This window comes from Apium graveolens, chromosome 7, assembly GCF_009905375.1.
Source record: "Apium graveolens cultivar Ventura chromosome 7, ASM990537v1, whole genome shotgun sequence".
NCBI lineage: Eukaryota > Viridiplantae > Streptophyta > Magnoliopsida > Apiales > Apiaceae > Apium > Apium graveolens.
The window spans coordinates 49,311,483-49,335,723 of NC_133653.1; the positions used below are offsets into that span (position 1 = coordinate 49,311,483).

Here is a 24,241-nt window from a genome sequence, read left to right on the forward strand (position 1 = left end):
ACTTTCTCCTTTTGCTTAGATTCTTCATCTCTAACTTCAGCTTCGACTTCTTTTGCCTTTTCAGCATCAGCTACTTTTCCAGACCTTAAGGTAATAGCCTTGACTTGCTCTTTAGCTTCCTTCCTGCCTGGTACTTCCGTGTCACTGGGAAGAGTGCCAGGTTGATGATTGAGCACTGCATTGGCTAATTGACCGATTTGATTTTCCAAGGTCTTGATAGAAACCGCCTGACTCTTGCACAACAGCTTAAGTTCCTCAAAATCAGCACTAGTAGGTGCAGCTGCACTTCCCTGTTGAGGATATGATTGTCTTGTAGCATACTGCTGTGGTTGCTGGAATCCAGGTGGGTTAAACTGTTTACTCACTCCTTGCTGATATGGTGGCTGAATAGCATTCTGATTATTTCCCCAGCTGAAATTTGGATGATTTCTGTTGTTAGGATGATAGATCGCTGGCACAGGCTGCTGTTGTCGCTGATAATTATTCACATACTGAACAGATTCGTTGACAAGAGAACACTGATCCGTAGCATGAGAACCTGCACAAAGCTCACAAACCATAGCTATTTGATTAACTCCATACGTAGCCAGAGAATCAACCTTCATTGATAGCGCTTGGAGCTGGGCTGCAATAGCGGTGGCTGCATCAACTTCCAGAATACCTGCTACCTTACCTGACGTCATCCTCTGAGTTGGGTTTTGATGCTTATTTGCAGCCATCGTCTCGATAAGATTATACGCCTCAGTATAGCTTTTAGCCCATAAGACGCCTCCAGCTGCTGCATCGAGCATGGGCCGAGATTGGGCCCCCAAACCATTATAAAAACCAGTGATTACCATCCAATCCGGCATTCCATGATGTGGACATTTTCTCAACATTTCCTTGTAGCGTTCCCAAGCCTCGCACATAGATTCTGTAGGTTGCTGCGCAAACTGAGTAAGAGCACTCCTCATAGCAGCAGTCTTTGCCATTGGATAAAACTTCACCAGAAACTTTTGCGCAAGATCTTGCCATGTAGTGATGGACCCAGCTGGTTCAGAATGTAACCAGTCTTTAGCCTTATCCCTCAGTGAGAATGGGAAAAGCCTCAACTTGATAGCCTCATCAGTCACGCCATTATACTTAAAAGTGCTGTAGATCTCGACAAAATTTCTTATGTGCATGTTGGGGTCTTCAGTTGCCGCTCCTCCAAAAGAAACAGAATTCTGCACCATCTGAATAGTGCCCAGCTTGATTTCAAAGGTGTTAGCTTGAATAGCCGGATGGAGGATGCTTGACTGAATATCATCAATTTTAGGCCGAGAAAAATCCATAAGAGCTGGATCAGCTTGAACAATACGATCTCCCATGTTTACTGGTTCTTTCTGCTCAGTTCCTGAATCCGAATCCTCAAAATCTAACTTCTCCGGAGTATCAAGAACTTCGTCTGTCTCCTCAGCTGTATCTAAAGTCCTCTTGCGAGCACGAGAACGAGTTTGCATAAACGCTTGCTAATGTACCTAAAACACAACCGAAAAGAGTAATTAACTACTACGTCCTAATCACTGAGTCCTAATGACCAATGATGGTAAGTACATAAACTAAACAAATACGCCGAGTCCCCGGCAGCGGCGCCAAAAACTTGTTAGGGCGAAATCATGCACTAATATTCACGCAAGTATACGCGTTCGCAAGTAATATAGAATATTTTCTAGTTCGTTCCCTCAGAGACTCAGACTAAGTTTTTGTCTAATTAAACTCACTCACCAATGTATGATTACTTCTCAATGTTAAGATAATAACACTTAAAATTGTTGATTAAATATTAACTATAATTAACTACTTAATTAACCACTTAGCTAACACTTCAACTTATCAATAATAAAACACTCATGAGATCACAACTTCATTATTACTTCCTTCTATAGCCATTATTATTACCTTTAGCATGTGACAGTGATGATATTAATCGAATAACACGAAACTGATAAAAGCCAACTTTCATTGTACTAATACCATTCTACCAAGCATCCACAATTAAGATAGAAGTTGAATAGTCATCAATTATGTTGAGTTCCTATATGTCTACAGAAATTGACAACACAACAATTTAAGCACAAGTTATTCCTTTTGATTACATAGGGCAAATAAAACTGTTAGAGTTACCCACTAATCATGCACAATATACATGAACCTATGCTAGCATGGCAAGTTCTAAATCTCAAGATCCATCGTCGCTTCACAAGAGATTAACACCCTATCTTATATGTTCGCGACGCACATAAGACGAATACGCACAACCAATACTAGATATCATGCAATCATCACACACTAAAGTATTAAACAATTAACTAAAGAATTCCATAATAAATCCGTTGCAACCCCATGATCACGATTAGCCCATAATAGAACTTATCGCCATCATGGGTTCATATGAAATCATGATAAAGAACACAAGAAAATAATAACTAAACTAATTATATTAAAACAGAGTACGTCACAAGAGTAAATAAGTCAAAGCAAGAAAACTAGCATCCAACGTTACAACGAAACAAGAACCACAAGAATATATGCTTCCTCTTCGCTGCAGTGTGCTAAATCGGTCTTCTTCCTTATCTCCTTCGCTTCTTGCGCAAAAACACAATCTAAAACATAATCTCCTTCTTATTCTCTATGAAAACGTCTCAAATCTACTTATATAATAGTCCCATAAAACTCAGATTACATAGAAGTTGGAAGCCAAATAGAAGTAGAAGTCTAAAATAATTCAGCTTTTTCCCCGACCCTGTGCGGCCGCTCAGCATTTCTGCGCGGGCGCGCAAGGCTGCTGCGCGGCCGCTCAGCATTGCTGCGCGGGCGCGCAGGACCCTACTGGAAAAATTCTCTGTTTGCTCCGTTTCTTCGCCGTAATCTGCCCGTTCTCTTCCTCTCGCAATGGTGAACACATGCCAAGGCTTATTCTTGATGATTCCTCCTCCGAAAAGCAACTAATACCCTAAAATGCATAAACACTAGAAAAACGCATCAAATACACAAAATACTTGATTTCAAGACACCAATTTAAGCCATTTTAAGACGTTCTAAGTGGTATAAAATGCCACTTATCAATACTCTGACAGGAGAAGAGTTATGTACTCAAAAGGATAACCAAGGTTTGTTTAGATTTTCCTCTCGCATTTGGATTCCTAATGTAGCGGAATTGAAGAATGAAATATTGCACGAAGCGCACAACTCTAGGTTTTCTATCCACCCTGGTAGCAAAGATGTATCAAGATTTAAAGAAGCACTTTTGGTGGCGAAGAATGAAGAAAGAGATTGCGGATTGGGTCAGTAAATGTCACGTATGTTAGACGGTAAAAGCAGAACATCAAAGGCCCAGTGGATTGTTACAGCCTTTGGAGATTCCACAGTGGAAATGGGAAGAGATTGCAATGGATTTCATGTTAGGATTGCCAAAGACAAGATCGAATCACGATGCTATTTGGGTAATCAATGATAGATTGACCAAGTCAGCGTATTTCCTTCCGATCAATGAAAGGTATTCATTGGAAAAGCTAGTTAAAATATATTTGGATGAGATAATCACCAAAAATGGGGTACCTGTGTCTATAGTATCAGATCGAGATCCAAGATTCAATTCAAGGTTTTGGACAAAATTTCAAGAATGTTTGGGAACTAAGTAAAATATGAGCACCGCTTATCATCCTCAAACTGATGGCCAAAGTGAGAGAACGATTCAGATGATCGAAGATATGTTAAGGGTATGTGCTTTGGATTTCAAAGGAAATTGGGATGATCATTTACCGTTGATAGAATTTTCTTATAATAACAGCTACCATGCCAGCATTGGAATGCCACACTACGAAGCCTTATACAGAAGGATGTGTAGATCACCTCTGTATTGGGACGAGGTAGGGGAAAAGAAAGTGTTAGGACCTGAATTAGTACAGCAGACGAAAGATGCAGTGGTATTAATTCGGAAAAGATTGGAAGCCGCTCAGGACAGACAGAAGAAGAATTCAGATTTACACTGGAAGGATATAAACTTTGAAATAGGATCATTAGTATTATTAAAAGTATCACCATGGAAAGGATTTGTTCAATTTGGTCAAAAAGGTAAGCTGAGTCCGAGGTATATAGGACCATTCGAAGTTTTGAAGCGAGTAGGAAAAGTTGCGTATGAGATAGCTCTACCCCCCCAATGGCAGCATGTTCACAATGTGTTCCACGTATCCATGTTGAAGCCATACATCCCTGATTCGAATCAAGTAATCGAATATGAACCGATCGAGCTTCAATCAGATTTTTCCTATGTGGAGCAGCCAATCCAGATATTAGATCGTAAAGAGTGAGTACTTAGAAATAAATCCATCCCTATAGTTAAAGTACTTTGGAGAAACCCTAGGGTAGAAGAGTCTACCTGGGAATTAGAATCAGATATGCTTGAAAAATATCCTTACTTGTTTAATTAGTTAAGATTCTGGGGACAAAATCTTTTTAAGGGGGAAGGATATAACGACTCGTATATTTTTGTAATATTTAAATATGTAATTATTGCGTAAATAATTAAATAAATAATTTTATATTAATTATGGTCTCTGTGTCTTATTATTGTTTATATGTGATTGTTGGATTGCGTGGTGTGTTTTTAGGATTAACTGTTGCACCATTTTATTTTTATTTCACTTTTAAAAAGTGATTTTATGATAATCTTATTTTCAAAAATTACTTGGGTTTTCTCTAAAATTGTTTTTATGATTATATAATTTTAATGATTATTTTTGGGATTTTATAAAATTTACAAATCAATATTCTGTTAATTATTTATTCTTAAATGACATTCTGATTTTGTTTAATGGTAAAATTTATATTTAATTCCTGAATTCTTCAAAAATTATGAAACTCATATTTTATTACGTTTACAATATTCTGAGAATTTTAAAATTATTTTGGTTATTTTCGGGATTAATTCTACCCGCGCCTAGTTTTGCTTAAATGCGAAAAACGGATATTAGTTACATTTTAAAAATAGTTTAAAAATCTCGAAAATTTTATTTTTATTAACTTCCGAATATTCGAGAATTTTGGTATAAAGTTGTAACTTTTTCGATATGTTTAAGCGCGTAGCTGGTTAGTTATTTTAAGCAGGGACGAACCAAGTATTTGCAAAAGTCGGGCCAGGGATACGTGTTAAATTCTTGTTTTCCCTGTTGATACGTGGCCTCTTGGAATCAATTCAATAGAGTAATTTTTATTTCTTTATTTTACAACTCCTCCTCCTCGTCTTTGCACTCTTGTCTCTCAATCTCTCCATCTCGAATCTCTTTGTCTCTTTCACTCGAATCTCTCGGTTCTCTCTTCTTCCTTTCGATTTTCTTATCGCCTTGTTACTTCCTTTCCCTGGTAATTGCTTTGCCGCCTATTTCTCTTATTTTGCTGCTGTTTCCCTTCTTTTCTTGCCGCCGATTTCCGGTATGGTGGCGGTGGTGTGGTTGTGTTCGGTATATATATATATATGTATACGTGTGTGTCAGTATATGCATATCTATGTGTGCATGTGTGAGTAGTGTGTGTGTGTGTGTGTTGCGCGGTGGCGCGTGTGCGGCAACTCCGTGCGGTGTTGTGCGGCTGTGTTTTGGTTCTGTTGGGCCTGTTCCTGTTGGGTCGTTTGTGTATTGGATTGGATTCTTGCACAAATTATATTAATTGAAATTCTTTTTTCTTGCAGGAATATATTGATTATATTCGTGACATTAACTTGTTGTGTTGGAAGTGATTTTTTTTATAATTAATCGATAGAATTTCACGTTGGAAACCCGAGGATTTATTGGATACCCGCGAAATTTTATCGCCGTCCGCGATGACTTCTACGAGCGGACGGTGGGTCGTGATGATCGATATCTGAGCCCTAAATATTTTAAATAAATAAACAACTCGTATAAATTATTTTCGGGATTATAAATTTATTTATGTGGCAATTCGAATTGGTTTTGTTGGGAATTTTCGTCGATTGATGTTTTGACGGGTAGGTCTATAAACATAGGAGTCGTTGTCCAAATTTTTCTAAAAATTTCCTTTAATTACGAATCGAGTGTATATAACTCGATAAATACAAATTAAACCCTGGTTGCTACGTGCACTATTATTGCATATATATTATGATTATTTGAATGCATACGAGTTGGAAATTGTATTGTTGGGTAATTAGTTTAGTGATGATAAGTCAAGCATAATCGGTCGTTTAACCTAGGTTGTTTCGATTTCATAGGTTCGAGTCGAAGGACCCAGTTGTGAAGTCAATTAGAGTCAAGCCAGTGTTAGTACAAAGCTTCGCAAGGCAAGTACCCCTGAACTAATCTTTTACAGTTCAGTATATATGAATAGTTGTTGATTTAAATTATGTACTGGAACAGAACATTTTAAGTTACATATTTCCCGTATTTAAATATGTTTTACTAAACGATGTTTTGGGGACAAAGTAACTTCTGAAAATGCCTATCTCTAGATTGTGATTAAAATTAAAAAGGGATTTTTAGAATATGTGCTGTAATCGTTTTAAAAAGAGATATGTGTAATTGATTTTGGAAACTGGATAAAAATGAATCAGATATTGGATGATCAGTGGCGTAAGAGGCCCGTTATTAGGTAACGACCCAGCATGGTTGCGTAAGAGGCTATGTCAGATGCGCGCACTGGTAGGCCACTTAGTCCAGCATAATAGAGACCTAGCTAGTCTCAAAGTTCTGGAACAAATTATGGTGGGATAGACTGATCAGCTGTCCCTAGAATTCATCCACTTTTATATCTGACTTTGGTTTAATTGTTCCCGTAACAGAACAAATGGTTTATTGTCCCCGTAACGGGACAGATGATTTATGGATCCAACAATGGACAGTGAATTTGGAAGGAAAATAGCATGCTAAAATTTGACTCTGGTATTTTGACACAACACACTACAAACTCGTTTGGCCGGCCCGCTCGCTATTCGGCTCGCCAGAAATTCGTAGAGTTCGCCTCGTGACATGCCGAATCACTATTCGGATCGAACCGGTAATTTAAACGAACCGAGCACGAATTACCATTATGAAAACCGTAACCGGCCCGGAACCGGGCCGGCCCGGCACGGTGTAATCGCCAACGAACTCGAAGGCCCGAACCGGCACGGCTCGGACCGCGGTTAACCGGCTCGGTTAAAATAGGCATTAATATTTTAATACATATTAATTTTTAAAATTTGGAAATATATTTTCAACAGAAAAATGAAGATGAAAAAAAGAAAAAAGATTTTAATTCTCACCAATCACAAAATACCTTCTGCTTAAAATAATTAATTACAAATATTATTATGTTTCAAAAATTACCGAATTAAATTAATCAATTTATGTTTACAATATTTTAACTTTAATCTTTACAATCAATTTGTAAATCAAATTGAGAATATTTTATGTTTTTTATATTATAAAAACTCTGATTCATTACAAGTTATAACAGGTTATTAAAAAAAAGTAGAAATATGCAATTCGCGAGTTAACCACGGTTAACCGCCCACTACCAGCTACAGTACCAGGTTTCTTTATTTTGTTTAATCAAATTATTCGTTTGTTAACCGCCTGAACCATTTTATTCGGTTTATTCGCGTGCCGTTCACGAGTCCTCCAATTATGTAATCGGCCCGGCTCGGCCCGGACCGTATATCCTTACGTGTCGGTCACGATTTCAGTTGTCAACAAACCGGCCCGTCCGAAATTCGGCCCGGCTCGCTCGGCCCGCTCGTTTGGCCGGCTCTAACTACAAATGATATTGTTTTGCGGAGCATGCTAGTTTTGATATCCAGTTTATACCTGTTTTACGGATTTTTCATAAACTAGTTTTGATATATGTTCCTACACTGCTTTATATATCCTATTTTACTTGTATTCATATAGAGGTACTGTTGAGCAATTGATTTCTCATCCTTTGCAGCTTGTTTTGTACTTATTTATTGCAGATGTCTAGAAGACCAGGTCAGCGTAGAGTGTTAGCCCTCTCCGGTCCCGGCTTCTCTGAGATAGTTTGTATCAAACCCTGAGGTCTGATGAGTTGCTGTAATAAGCTAGGATGTCGAATCATGAATAAGTTAGTATTGTTTTGTAACCTAAATAATACTTGAACCTGCATCGGCTCCTGGTTTGGGGTCGTGTGTTATAATAAAGATTGTTTAGTAATTTATGTTGTATTTTATTATACTTTGGTGACGTCAACCCCTGACCCCGGGGTTGAGACCGTCACAGTTATATAAAACCTTTTGTTGTGTTTTAGGAGAATGCCTCCCAAGAAAAATTTCCCGTCCAATTCCTCCAGCAGGAATTCTGAAGGGGGCCCAATCATGGATGGATTACTAGATTTGCTGCGCCAACAGTCTAATCAGATGGCTCAACAGCAAGAACAATTCCAGCAGCAACAGCAATTCCTGGAACAGCAGCAACAACAACAGCAATTATTAAACAACAACACCAACAAATCCAATAACAGTTGCAGCTCCAATAGCAACCCCAACCATGAGAGTCAAACCAGACTGTTAGCTTCAATCCCTCCAACTTCTTCCAGTTCATCTAGATAGAGATTTAGATCAGAGAATTCCTTGATGTCACAGATGTACATGATATCTCCCTTGTTGATGAAATCATTATATTTTTATACGAGGATTAATCTTTTTCAATAGTAATTCGAATATCATGACTTAATTAATTAGATAAATAATGATATTCGAATTTACTAATATCAATTATGAAACTCAGTTGTTAAATAATTAAGTGTGACTAAATTATTATACAAATAGGAATTTTGAATTAATAATAACTCCTAATTAGTTAAGATTTATAATTCGTTTTTATACTCTCTATATAATATCTCTTGTGGCTGATTTTTAAGATAAGACTTTTACTAAAACCCTAGCCACCAAGAGAGAAGATGAAGAGAGCAAAAAGAAACGAGTTTGTGCTAGTACACATCCAATCCTTGAGTTCAAGCATTCGTGTGGATACCGATAGAGCGTAGATCACGAGAGCGGGATGCGTGGTGATTGAACAATCTTTGGATCTCCATTATTCAACTAATTTGTAAAGATTTTTAAGGTAAACAGTTTGATCTACGAATTAAATATATGTTTTTGCATGGATCCTGCGGCGGTTTTCGAAAATTCTGTTTTTCACGTTTTTAATTACTGTTTCCGTTGCGTTTATGTGCTCGAAACCCTTCAATGGTATCAGAGCTACTTGCGAAAAGTGGTTAATTCATTTATGTTTTTACTGGTTTTATGATGATAACATGTATACAATATTCCATGACAGTTATGTATGCGATTTTGTATCTTTTACATGTTGTTATATTTATATATGTGTATGTATGTATATGTTTCGAATATATGATATTCATGAGAGTTGTATAATCATATGATGATTATATAATATGTATATATATACATGTTTTGTGTTTGTTCTTATTATAAGAATCGTAGTTGATACGCATCTGAATCGGATACAGCAGATTTGCTGAAATATGGGTCTGGTGTCCGATTTTCGTAAACGAATACCCTATTCGATAGGTAATCAAGCGTTTGAACAAAAAAGATGGCTAAAGCCATCATCGACTCGTCTGTAAGGCATTTGACGCCGTTTAGACCCTGTAATCTGCGATTTAATGTTATCAGATTTAATTTTGAATTTTCTGATTTTTTCCATATTTGGTTTTTATGATTAGATCATGACGGGTATGATATATTAAGATCAAATTATATGTTCTAACATGTTCATATGTTTTAATTGAGCATGGTGAATGGTTATGGCTTATGACCTTAGGTTAATGGTTTTGGTTTTTTGAATACAGCTTGCATGTCATTCGATTTTGTAATTATTAAATCTCTATGTAACTCGAGTTCTTCTTGTAAGTTTATTAGATTAGTTTTATATTTCATTCTCATAATGTACACGAAGACATGAAGATTTAATATCGATAAAGGGTAATCCCATATGGAGGCCATCCAAGGAAGCAATACAAGAAAGAAGACGTGTAATAGTTAGCCTGTATTTATTTTCCACCTTAGATTGACCTAGAACTTTGTCATTAGCTTGATAAAGATCACAAAGGATGAAGCCATAACCAACCACATTTAATATATTGCACTTTATATATATATGCTCATATGATGAATGTATGTGTAGAGTAGTTTATAAAGATGCATGCATAATTAGATTAAGGATGTATGTATTAGATACGACACCCATTCCATACTTGCTAAACAAGATAAAATCTATAACGACTCAAGATTTTAAAATAAACAAATAATTATGAGATTCTCGTATTTATAAAACACATAATAAAATACAAATTTTCTTTGATTCTGACATGGGGCGATTTTGTCAAAAGCAAGTTCATTGAACTTGTAAGGTTGTGGATTTTTAGCAAGACCGTTGTGACTCCCTCACTACCTGGAAATTAAACCACAGACGAATATTGATTTGAAGTATTTTATTCAAGGAAAAATTGGGAATATCTTTATGATGGGATCATGATCGTTTTAAAATTAACAAAATCCTAAAGTTAATATTAAGTTGATCAGATGCCTTCCAATGAGTCCAATGCGTTAACCCCTAGATCGACAAGGAGTGGGTTCGCCAAAGCGAAGTACTCCCATCTATCGTGGGAGATCTGTTGAAGTATATTAATACTTTTTGACTATTGGGTTTGACTTAACTAAGTTACCACAATAGGATTGTGAACTTAGAGGCATAGACTTTGGCGAGATTTATTAGATAAATATGAACAAATGTTATTCCACCAAGCTATCCAAGAGTTATATAGTTGATATAATTGACAAATGTTATCTATCTAAATAATCATGTTTTAGGAGGAAAGCCAAAGCTGACCTAACATATGGTGAAATATGGATCTTGGCTCACTAGAAATGATATAGAAGATATTCTTTCCGAATTAGTAGTTAGGGCTATTTATTTGATAAAAATAGTGGGAGATATATATTATGAATATATATATATATGAATAATCACTTGAACATAATTTAATGATCATCTGTAGACTAATTCATTTTATGCACTTTAATATTGTAGATATCAAATGACAAATAACTCAAATGATTTCTCTATGTAATAGTCCTTGAGAAGGACAAGCTGCCATGAAATAATTTCCTTGACTAACATGGGAACTTGAGGATTGTGTTATGGATAAAAAGCTAAGGTTATTATTTGTTGTATTTATTACTAAGATTCGGGAGCTCAAGGCCTTTAATGGCTGCTCTCGTGTGTCGTAGCTTAATTCTGCCTTTACGAGATGCCTACGTATCTCTATGAATTAGAGAATCAAGCCAAAAAATGTAGTTCTGATTTTTGGGGTGAGGCCCCTTATATAGATGTGGGAGTCCTTGAATTGGACTTGGTAAAGGAGACTTGGTGGACAAGCCTCTGAATTAGGATAGACTTAGGAGTCCTAGGAAGTAGGAAGCTGATTCCTTATCCTTTTAGGTCCCCTTGAGGCTAATCTATAAGGATTTATATCCTTATCGGGACTCTTCTCAATTGCTGATTTTTCTCTTATTAATTAATTACAAAATTAATTAATAATTAGGGCTTTTGGGCCTTTTTTATTCCATCAGGCCTGATCTGGTCCATCAGGCTTAACCTTTCTGGTCTGAGTATCATATATCTTTTTATTGGGCCTAGCAGCCCACAGATTGTACAATTAATGCAGTATTTAATTATACAATCATAATTTATTTATCCCTATCATTTGCCCCCCAACTTTTGGGAAACATTGATTAGGTTTCGCAGAAGTTAAGTCTATTTGTTCCCTTATAGGGTTTCGTTTTTCCGTAAAGTGTGGAGCGACCTACACATTTACAATGAATCTTCCTTTTATTCAGGAATTATCTTAATTTCCAGGAATTTTTCCCTAATTTTCTGGGATTTTCCCTAATTTTCTGGATTTTTCCCTAATTTTCTGGGATTTATCCTTAATTTCTGGATTTTTCCCTAATTTTCTGGGATTTATCCTTTATTTTCTGGATTTTTCCCTTAATTTTCTGGGATTTATCCTTAATTTCTGGATTTTTCCCTAATTTTCTGGGATTTATCCTTTATTTTCTGGATTTATTCCTTATTCCTGAAAATATTAGTATTTTTCAGAAATTATTTAAGGAATTTCCTTATTTTTCTGTAATTTTCCGGGAATTTTTCCCTCATTTTCCTTCTTTTTTCTTCCTTTTCTCTCCCTTTTTTTTATACAGATTTCGACCAGGATCCTGGTCGAATTAACCTTCATATTGCCCTGGTCGACAGGATTTCGGGTAGGATGGTTTCGATCAGGAATCCTGGTCGAATTTCGGCCAGGATTTTTCCCTCTTTTTTTTTTTATTTCAAGCAGAATTTTTCGACCAGGATTTCATTTCGGTCAGGATTTCATGCTTTTTGACCGAATTAGCCATCTTTTGTTGCCCAGGTCGACGTAAATTCGTGCAGGGTCCATTCGATCAGGATTTTACTTTGCTTCCTGGTCGACAGGGTCAAAAAACGTTCTGGCATTCTGGTTGAATGAAACAGTTATTTCCCCTTTTCGACCAGGAATTTCTGGTCAGGATCCTTCTCTTGACCGAAATAGCCCCTTTTTCAGCCTTGGTCGAAGGAAAATCGACCTCAATGCAATCGACTAGGATCTTGGTGCAGGTTCTGATCGAATTGGGTCAGGCTCCCCCTTTTTTTTTTACCTTGAAGTTGGGCCATACATCTGGGGTGGACTCTCTTGGGTCCTTGATTTGGGCCTGGATTTCTTGGGCCACCCTCTTAATGGGTCTTCATCCAGGGCCCATTTCTTAAATCTGGGATTTTGTCTGTCAACTAATTGGGCCCTCTTTCTGGGCTTTCTTGGACCGGGCCTTTATCATGCTTTAATATCCAAAGCCCATTCAAACTTGGATTGGGCTTTAACTCTTAAGCCTGACTTCCAGAATATTCTGGAATTTCTATATCATTCCAGATTTTTCCATATTTTTCTAAGATTTTTCTAAAATATTCTGGAACATTCCAGATCCTTCCATTTTTGGGCCCATATGGGCTTTTTTGAGGCCCAAATCCCCTTCTTCTTGGCTATAAAAAGGTGGGATGAGAGTGTGATTCCTCACACCTCTCATTTCACTTCTCCACTCATCCTAAAAATTTCTCCCTCTTCTCTTCCCTTAGTTTTTTTTTGGCCACTCCTCCCTTCAAGACTTTCAGGTTTTCTAGGCTTTACTAATGGCTGACAAGAATTTCGAGAGAGCGGCGAAGATTGCCTCGGCTTCAAAACGAGGTAAGGATATCGAGATCCGTTCTTCATACATGTCTTTAATCGATATGATTAACACTAGGGGGGATGAATACCCCTCTACTGCACATCTCGATTCTTTTAATCATTGTAACACTTGGCACAACATTGATTTCAATAAACTAAATGCTCGTTATAACGTCCTTCCTCCTTTTAGATTAGTTCCAGTCTCTGGTGGTGACCGTACTTGCCACTGGAGACCCGACACTCTCTTCATTTACACAGATGCCCTTAATGCTGGGCTTAGGTTTCCTTTTCATCCTTTTATTCCTCATCTTTTGGCTGATTTACAAATCAACCCGTGTCAGCTTCCTCCAAACGCCTGGAGGAACATTCTATGTTTTATGGTTTGTTGTCTTAGGGAGGGCTTTCCTCTTTCTGTAGTTGTTTTTAGGAAGGTCTTTCAGTGTTATAATAGTTCTTCCAATATCTGTGGCTGGGTCTATGTCAAGCAAAGGCCCAAAAGCAAACATATCTTTAACAGCGCCTCTATTCCTGATAATAATCAAAATTGGAGGAATAGTTTCGTTGGGTTACGTTGGGAGAATGGTGACTGGGGCACACTTTTTCGATCTTCCTTCGGGAAGGTCAGTGATGGTAGCCTCAAATCCATTCACTTAACTCCTGAAGAAACTATTATTTATAATGGGCTTACTCAGGATGATGGCACCACCACCAGCTGGACTCTCTTAGAGGAGTTTTCCCTGATTCATGTGGGACTATCCTCAGTTTCTCAACAGGGTATTTTTCTTCCCTTCTCAATTTTACTTCATTTCATGCATTATTAACATCACTTATTTTGTCCTTTGCTTTGTTTCAGCTGCTAAGGAGATTAACGAGGACAATGTTCCTTTGGTTGAGGAAATAGCTAGGATGAAGAAAGCTCGGCTCGCAGGCCTAGACACCCGGGGAAAGGCCACGGAGCCTATCTTTTTGAAGAAGCACAAAGAGCCTATAGGGGAGGCTTCAACTGAAGGAGCTGGAGGCCATGGTGCTTCTATCACTGCTGCTGCCCCTACTGCTGCTGCCACAGGCGCCTTTCAGCCTCTCTGGGGATTCCGCCGAGGGGACACCGTAGTTGGTTCCACGAAACATGCTTGGGATTGGTCCTACCATAGCGTGACTCCCAAGGACTTTACTGATGTGGTGGCCACCCCTGATCTTGAGAGGATTAAGCTCATGGGAGCTCAGTCTCTGGCTTCGGTATGCCTTCTCTTTTTTGAACTTATTTTCCGTTCTTGTAGCATTTTCTTGCCTTATACTTTGTTAATTGCTTTGTTTCAGTCTAACGCCTACTTTCAAGGCGCTGTGAGGCAAGCCGAATCATGGAAGCGGGCTTCTGATAAGGCCGATAATGCCCTCAGGAGGTAACAGAAGAAGTATGCTACCCTGGAGAAGAAGCTCAAGTGCAAGGAGGAAGAACTCGGAGAGTCTAACGCCGAGCTGGTGGTACTTCGGGCGGAGAAGGATAAAGCTATAGACAACTATCTGGACTCAGAGGAGTTTGCCCAATCCATGAGGATTAGGGATAATTCAGTCTTTCCCGGGTTTTTTAGGACTGGTTGGGACACGGCCCTTGGGACCGTGAACGAGGCTTGTCCTGATATTAACCCGGCGGACTACATCTGCCCTGATGACGAGGCTTTGCTACAGAGGTTTCGTACCCGAGTAGTTGTCTCGGACCATGTTCCTCAGGATCCACTCCTTCCTCCTCCCGAGTCTTCTTCCAGACCAGCTGAGGACGATAGCTCTTCCTCCTCCTCCGAGACGACAGAGACATCCAGCGAGAGCGGAGAGGACGATGATATGGATGCCGAGGGTACTTCAGCTCCTTAGAGCTTTTTCAGCCCTGCGTGGCTTGTTGTTTTTTATTTTCGAGACTTTATTTATCAAATTTTTATAATATCTATCAGATCTATTTCATTTATCACCTTCTATGCTTGCATCCATGCATTTGATTTTTATTTGTTAGGCCACAAACATACTTTGAAGAACTCATGAATTTCGTAAAATTGTCTGGGATTCGTCCCTTACACAAGTAATAATAAACTTCGTAATAAAACTAAAACATATAAATCCTAAGCAAGTAAAGCTTCAAGGTGCTTTTCAACCTACTCGTCATCCTGACGAGTGAGAATCGTATCCGGCTGCCCTACACATAGTAAACCTTCAGGTTTTGTGCATGCCAAGTTCTCGGGACTTCAAATCCATCCATAGTCTCTAGCTTGTAAGTTCCTCTACCTTGAACACTCTTGACTCTGTACGGCCCTTCCCAATTCGGGGCAAGCTTCCCTTTTTGTCCTACACCAGATGCTTCTATCTTCCTCAAGACTAGATCGCCTTGTTTAAAAAACCTTTCTTTAACCCTTAGGTTGTAGTAGAATGAAGCCTTTTTCTGATATTCTACTATCTTTTCATGTGCCTTATCTCGCACTTCATCGATCAGATCCAGGGCTAACCTCTGCCCTTCCTCATTTTCTTCTGCGTTGAAAGCCTGAATCCTTGGAGAGGAATGTGATATCTCCACGGGAACTACTGCTTCTGCCCCATATGCCAACATGAAAGGAGTTGCTCCTGTCGTGACTCTACAGGTAGTCCTATAGGCCCATAATATGGGAAGTATCTCATCCACCCAATTATTTCTTGACTTCTCGATCCTCTTCTTTAGTCTATCCAGGATTATCCGATTTGCTACTTCTGCTTGCCCATTGGCTTGCGGGTGAGCCACAGAGGTGAATCTTAATTCAATTTCATTTTCTTCACAATACTTCTTGAATTCCTCATTGTTGAATTGTGCTCCATTGTCAGTGACGAGGATACGGGGAATTCCATATCGGCACATAATGTTTTCCCACAGGAATTGTGCAACCTGCTTAGTTGTGAATTTGGCCAAGGGTTTGGCTTCGATCCACTTGGTGAAATAATCAATGGCTACAATCAGAAATTTCCTTTGTGCCGTGGCCATAGGAAAAGGCCCTAGAATATCCATCCCCCACATGGCAAAGGGAATAGGCGAGTTGATAGAGGTCAGCATCTCGGGGGGTTGTCTAACAACTGGTGCATGCTTCTGACAGCGATCACACTTCTTCACATATTCTTTGGCATCAGCCATCATTTCTGGCCAATAGAAGCCTAAACGGGTTATCTTATAAGCCAAGGCCCTGCCCCCCAAGTGTTGCCCACAAATACCTTCATGCACTTCCTCAAGAGCCAAGCGTGCCTCGTCGGCCCTGAGACACCTCAAGTAAGGAACCACGAAAGATCTCTTATACAGAATTCCATCTATCAAGGAGTACCTTAGTGCTCGAATAGTTAACTTCCATGCCTCAGTTGCATCACTTGGCAACCAACCGGTCTGAATATGAGCCTTGATGGGATCAATCCATGACGTCCCCAAGCCTATGGGAGCCACAAGCTTAACATCTATGCTTCGTGTCTTCAAAACACGGAAGTACACACTTCCTGAACTTTCTTCAATCTCAGATGAAGCAAACTTTGATAGCGCATCTGCTTTAGCATTTTCTTCCCTTGGAATGTGTTCAACATGGCATTCATTAAATTGGGTCATCACAGCCCTTACTAGGCGAACATACTTAGCCATCGTATCATCCCTTGCCTCAAATTCTCCCTTTACCTGGGATATGATCAGCTTCGAGTCTCCACGGACCTTTAAGTTTTTGACTCTAAGTGTCCCAGCTAGACCAAGGCCAGCAATCAGGGCTTCATACTCTGCCTCATTGTTTGTGGTTGGGAAGTCTAGCTTCATAGCATACTCAATTAAGAATCCATCAGGGCTTTGCAAAATCAACCCTGCTCCACTGGAATTTGTTTTTGATGCTCCATCAAAATAGAGAACCCAATATTCTTTCTCCTTGTCCCCATTGTCGACTCCCTTGTCTTGAGGTATGGTATCTTCCTGCCCCCCGACTTCTTGGTTGGGTATGGTACATTCCACCACGAAGTCAGCTAGTGCCTGGGCTTTTATGGCCGTACGTGGCTTATACTTGAGATCGAACTCTCCCAACTCTATTGCCCACTTAATCAGTCTCCCACTTGCCTTGGGACTGTGAATGATGTTTCTCAGTGGCTGATTTGTTAGCACTTCAATCTGGTGAGCTTGAAAATAAGGACACAGCTTTCTTGAAGCCATTACCAAGGCTAAAGCGAATTTCTCAATAGTTGAATAATTCAACTCTGCACCATGCAAGATTTTGCTGACATAGTATACGGGTTTCTGGACTTTCAGTTCCTCCTTAACCAACACCGCGCTCAAGGCGCTCTCTGAAACAGCCAAGTACAAGAATAAAACTTCACCCAGAACTGGCTTGGCCAACAACGGGGCATGGCCCATATACTTCTTTAACTCTTCAAATGCCTTCTGATTTTCCTCACTCCATACAAAGTCTTTAATGTTCTTTAATGACTTGAAGAATGACAAGCACTTGTCTCCTGACTTGGAGATGAATCGTCCTAGCGCCGCAACCCTTCCTGTGAGCTTCTGTACATCCTTGACAGTTTTTGGTGGTTCCATATCCAAGATTTCCTTTATTTTATCGGGGTTGGCCTCAATTCCCCTCTTTGAGACCATCAATCCCAAGAATTTTCCAGATCGTACTCCGAAAGCACACTTCGTTGGATTCAACATCATTTTGTGGTACCTTAGGACCTCAAAAGCTTCCCTCAAATGGGTTATATGATCAGTCTTTACTAGACTCTTGACTAGCATGTCATCAACATAGACTTCCATAGTCTTCCCAATAAGATCCTTAAAAATTTTATTCACCAACCTCTGATAGGTGGCTCCTGCATTCTTGAGACCAAACGCCATAACAAGATAACAATAAACACCAAAGTCAGTGATAAATGATACCTTTGGAATGTCATCCTTATGCATTTTGATCTGATTGTATTCGCTAAATCCATCCATGAAACTCAGCATCTCATGTCCAGCAGTGGCATCAATCAAAGTATCAATTCTAGGCAGCGGGAAACAGTCTTTGGGGCATGCATCATTCAGATCAGTGAAGTCTATACACATCCTCCACTTTCCATTAGCCTTCTTCACCATTACAGGGTTTGCTAACCACTCCGGAAATTGAATCTCCTCAATGAAACCAGCCTCTAAGAGCTTTTCTACTTCCTGTTTTATAGCCTCTTGTCTTTCCGGGGCAAAATTTCTTTTCTTTTGTTTCACTGTCTTCCGGCTTGGATCCACGTTTAGCTTGTGAGTAATTAACTCCGGGTCTATGCCTGGCATATCAGCTGCTGACCATGCAAACACATCACTATTTTCTTGTAAAAATTTCACTAACTTCCCTCTAAGAGGCTCCTCTAATGTGGCTCCAATAAAAGTCATCCTCTCAGGATTCTCGGGGTCTAAAGGAACCGAAACCAATTCTTCTGCTGGCCTTCCTCTATTCTCATCATTTTCTCGAACATCCATATCTTCAATGGGAAGAACCTGCCCCCCGACTCCATCTGCCCTCAAAGAGGCCACATAACAGCTTCTAGCCATTTTTTGATCTCCTCTCTCTTCTCTAATCCCGTTTCGGGTGGGAAACTTCATGACTGAATGGTAGGAATAGGGGACTGCCTTGAAGGCATGTATCCCTGTTCTCCCCATGATAGCATTATAAGTTGAACTAGCCTTTACCACCACGAAATCCAGCATCTGCGTTACTTGCCTTGGTTCCGTACCTATGGTGGTTGGCAATTTGATTATCCCTTCCACAGGACATTCTACTCCAGTAAATCCATATATCGGCATGTCGGTTGGTGTCAACTGGGAGTCGTTATATCCCATTCTTAGAAAGGTGTCGTGGAGCAAGATATCCACAGAAGCACCATTATCCACAAGGACCCTCTTAACCGGGCTATTTCCTATTATCGGTGTTATGACCAGCGGGTCGTCATGGGGAAACTTCACACCCTCTAGGTCGGAATCATCAAAAGCCAATGTTACTTCTGTCCTGGCCCTCTTCGGGGCTTCTCCAACAATATGCATAACCTCCCTAGTATATGCCTTTCTGGAATTTTTGGACAATCCAGCAGCAGTTGGACCTCCAAAGATCGTGTTTATCACTGGCCCTCGAGGGCGTCGCGGTCCTCCAAAAATTGCATTTATAACCGGCCCTCTGGGTTGGGGATTCCGCCCCTGATCATCTTGGTCCCTCCTACGATCTTCAAAATTCTTCCTTCCATTATTATTTCTGTCCCCTCCATCTCCAGTATACTTGTTCAACCTTCCTTTTCGAATCAAAAACTCAATTTCATCTTTCAATTGCCTACACTCATCGGTGTCATGGCCAACATCCTTGTGAAACCTGCAATACTTGCTCTTATCTAGCTTGGCGGGATCAGCCTTCAAGGGCTTAGGCCAGCGAATATCTCTATCTTTCTCAATCTCCATCAAAATCTGACTTCTAGGAGCACTCAGCTTAGCGTATTCAGTGAACTTTTGCCCAGGTCCTCCCTTCTTGGGGGTTGAATCAGGGTTTTGTTCGGTTCTAGGATATTTGTCCTTAGCGATATACTCCAGATCATTTTTTCGCTTCTTGCCTCCAGTGGGCTCATTACTCACTACGGTCTTCCTCATGCTTTCTTCAACCTTGATATACTTCCCTGCCCTCTCTTGGAGTTGCAACATGTTTTCAGGGGGATGTTTGGCCAAGGACATCTTGAAAAACTCATCCCTAGTTCCTTGTTGCAGTGCTATCATGGCTACCTTATCATCAAGGTCTGGGACTTTTAAAGCCTCCTTTGTAAAACGATTCAGGTAATCTCTCAAGGATTCCTTAGCTCCCTGCACAAGACTCATAAGAGATGCTGAACTTTTCTCATGGACTCTTCCACTGATGAATTGCTTAATAAAAGCCTGACTTAATTCTCTGAACGATCCAATAGAATTTGGGGGCAGGCGACTGTACCATCTTTGAGCCATACCCGGCAGGGTTTGAGGGAAGGCCCGACACTTTATAGCATCATTCACGGGTTGCAGCAGCAGTGCATTAGAGAATGTCCTAACATGATTAGCGGGATCTCCCGTGCCATCATAGGCTTTGATAGTGGGCATCTTGAATTTTCTCGAGATATGGGCATTCATTATCTCTTCTGTGAAGGGTGGAGTTGGATCATTAGGATCTCCAAGGGGAAGGAGATTGCTTGGATCAGTTCTTGGGACAGCAGCCCTTCTTCTTACCGGACCATCCAGGTCTATGATAGGAGGAGGATTTCTCCCCCTAGGAGGTATCTGGGGTCTGGTGGCCTGGTGAGCCTCCAAATCACGCCTCAGCCTTTGGATTTCAGCCTCATGAGCCCTGATCCTTTCCTGCACTTCTTGGGGATTCACCCCTGGGGTGCTCTGGGGGCGTTGCTTTCCATCGGCCATTGGCTCTTTTCCAGGACACCTCCTTCTCGGGGCCACTTCATCATCCGAAGATTCGGAGTCTCTCTCAGTGTATGGACCAGAAAATTCCCGATCCTCAGGGATAGGACCCAAACCTCGTATATAGGGGGGCGACCACCCTCGTGCTTCGCTTCGCCCAGCATATCCGCTTCCTCCAACCTCAGGGTGAAGGGGCATCCCATAAGGGGGGTTAGTAGTAACAATAGTTGAATATTCATACCCGACGGGTCGAGAATTCACAGGTATATGTATTTGTTGAACTTGAGGATTCGTACCTTGAATCGGGGGAGTTATCCCTTGTAGCTGGGGTTGAGTTGCCCCTATCTGGGCTTCCTCCTGAGTAGATGCATAAGTTGAATGGGGAGGAACCTCCACGGTTGATGAAATCACCTGGGTTATCTCTGATGGTGTTCCTTCCTCTAGAGCTCCAATTGTTCTCCGTGTTCTCGCCATGGTTGTTGTTGTGCATCCCACAGACAGCGCCAAATGTTATGGATAAAAAGCTAAGGTTATTATTTGCTGTATTTATTACTAAGATTCGGGAGCTCAAGGCCTTTAATGGCTGCTCTCGTGTGTCGTAGCTTAATTCTGCCTTTACGAGATGCCTACGTATCTCTGTGAATTAGAGAATCAAGCCAAAAAACGTAGTTCTGATTTGTGGGGTGAGGCCCCTTATATAGATGTGGGAGTCCTTGAATTGGACTTGGTATAGGAGACTTGGTGGACAAGCCTCTGAATTAGGATAGACTTGGGAGTCCTAGGAAGTAGGAAGCTGATTCCTTATCCTTTTAGGTCCCCTTGAGGCTAATCTATAAGGATATATATCCTTATCGGGACTCTTCTCAATTGCTGATTTTTCCCTTATTAATTAATTACAAAATTAATTAATAATTAGGGCTTTTGGGCCTTTTTTATTCCATCAGGCCTGATCTGGTCCATCAGGCTTAACCTTTCTGGTCTGAGTATCATATATCTTTTTATTGGGCCTAGCAGCCCACAGATTGTACAATTAATGCAGTATTTAATTATACAATCATAATTTATTTATCCCTATCAGATTGTCCTCAGGTTCAATGATGTCACTCAAACCCCTCCGTTATTTCTTCTACCTGAGAATGAAACATGTGCTGAACAAAATGCTTACCGGAAGCAAATTGGTTATGCAACTGATGTTTCATGTCTCATGCTTGTAATTTTGAGTGCTGAGCTTTAGAAGCAACAAGAGCATAAAAATACTTATGATATGATTGAGCACCTTCAAAAGATGTTTGAAGGATATGCTCGTCAGAAAGATTTGACATTAATAAGGTACCATACTTTTGCATTAATAAGAATGAAATCCGGTTGGACCACATGTTCTAAAGATGATATGTATATGTACCTTGATATTTTAGGTTTCCAGAACGGTCTAGAGACTAAGCTTGATTTGATCAAACAATCTTTGAACAACTTATATTCTTCGTTTGTTAAGAACAAAAGGAACGAGATACACAGAACACTCACTGAGTTGTTAGGCATGTTTAGAACAGCTGAAAATAACACGACAAAAGCATGAATTATGTCCATATTGATGGTGTACACTTGAAATGCAAATGAGAAAGGAAAGTGGATAGACAAGGTGAAGATTTGATCTTATTCGGTGCCAAACCAAAGTCCAATCCCAAAGGGATTTTGAAGCCTGATAGTGGTTTTCCTAAAGGAGATGATTGTCACCTTTTATGGAAATAACTGGATGATTGGAAGTTAAATTGTTGAGCTTGTTTGGAAGATCTAAAGAAGAAGACCGACAATGGTCAAGCTTCAGGTATCAGGTTAGAATTGGAGCAAAAGTTGTTGCTCTAGTTGAAGGAACTCGAGACCTAATTTTGCCCATAAGTCGAGATTGAGAACTTGATAAATTGTTATTACGTTCCTTCCTTTAGCGGATACATTAAATCAATTTCTTGTCAGGACAAGAAAGGTTTTTATTTTAATTAAATAAACAATAGTTGTCTATTCTATTTTAATGATAAGGCTTATAATGTTGCACAATTAGATAACAATTTATATGTTCTAAGATGACTCAAATCAAACATTACCTCTAGCATTGTCGTTAAACCATATTAATGAGAAATACATTTCGGAGTTACATATAGATGGATACTTGGATAAGCTTAATTTTGAATCATACGGAAGATGCGAACTTTGTCTCATTGGCAAAATGACTAGAGCTTTTTTTACCTGATCAGGTGAAAGGGACACCGAACGATTAGGACTTATACATAATGATGTATGTGGTCGAATGCGTATGATGGAAACGGGTGGCTTATACTACTTCATAACATTTACTGTTGATTTCAGTAGATATGGATATGTGGTTCTTATGAAGAACAACTTCGATTCTTTTGAAATGTTCAAAGAATATAAGGCCAAAATAGAAAAGAAAATAAAAGGGAACAGTATAAAGTTTTACGATCAGATCGTAAAGGAGAATACTTAAGCCTCAAATTCAAGAGTTTCTTGAAATAGTGTGATATCATATCACAACTTACTCCTTCTGAAACACCTCATTGGAATAGAGATTCTGGGAGGAGAAATCATAGCTTGTTGGACATAGTGCGATCGATGATGAGTCAAGCGGATCTTCCATTCAGTTTCTGGGGTTATGCTCTAGAAACGGCTGCAGATATACTTAACTAAGTTCCAACTAAAGCGGTTCAAAATACTCCACATGAGATATAAACTGATAAACATCATAGCATGTTATTTATGAAAATTTGGGGACGTGAAGCATTTGTAAAACGTTTAACCTTTGACAAGTTTGGACCAAAATTAGATAGATGCTATTTTGTGGGATACCCAAGTGAGACTAGGGTTTAGTTTTTATAATCCTTCCAAGAACAAAGTTTTTGTTGCTCGGGCCGCTGTATTTCTTGAGGGAGAACTACTTTCTAAGAAAATCAATGGGAGGACAATACATCTCGATGAAGATCGAGAACCCCATGACTATATTGAACCAGAGTTGGAATAAGATCAGGATGTATATTAAAATGTTGAAAGTAATCATGTTCAGGAAACACAGGTTATTTGTAGATCTAGTAGGATTCACCATGAGTCCGGGAGAAATTATGGATTTCTTTTGACTCAAGAAGGTGATGTGATGCTTACAGATAATGATAAGCCTCTCACCTACCAAGATGCTATGAACAGTACAGACTCCGAGAGATGGCTGGAGGCCATGAAATTCGAGACGGAATCCATATATCAAAATAAAGTATTGACTTTAGTTGATCCACTCGAAGGGTAAAACCTATAGGGTGCAAGTGGGTTTTGAAGAAGAAAATTGACATGGATGGTAAAGTACAGACCTATAAAGGTGAGACTAGTGGCAAAAGGTTTCAAACAAATTCATGGTATAAACTATGATAAGACTTTTTCACCAGTTGTTATGGTCAAGTCCATCAGGATTTTGTTAGCAATAGTTTCTTACTTTGACTATCAGATTTGGCAAATGGATGTTAAAACCGC

General features: G+C 39.6%; 1 protein-coding gene and 1 non-coding gene across 2 annotated transcripts in view; both read left to right on the top strand.

Moving 5' to 3' along the window:
- LOC141673604 (uncharacterized) overlaps positions 1-24,241 on the top strand; it is a 156,703-nt gene that overhangs the window by 10,300 nt on the left and 122,162 nt on the right. The window lies entirely within an intron of this gene.
- LOC141675543 (small nucleolar RNA R71) lies at positions 850-956 on the top strand. Its single transcript, XR_012556191.1, has one exon. It is a non-coding gene; the product is annotated as a small nucleolar RNA R71 (small nucleolar RNA).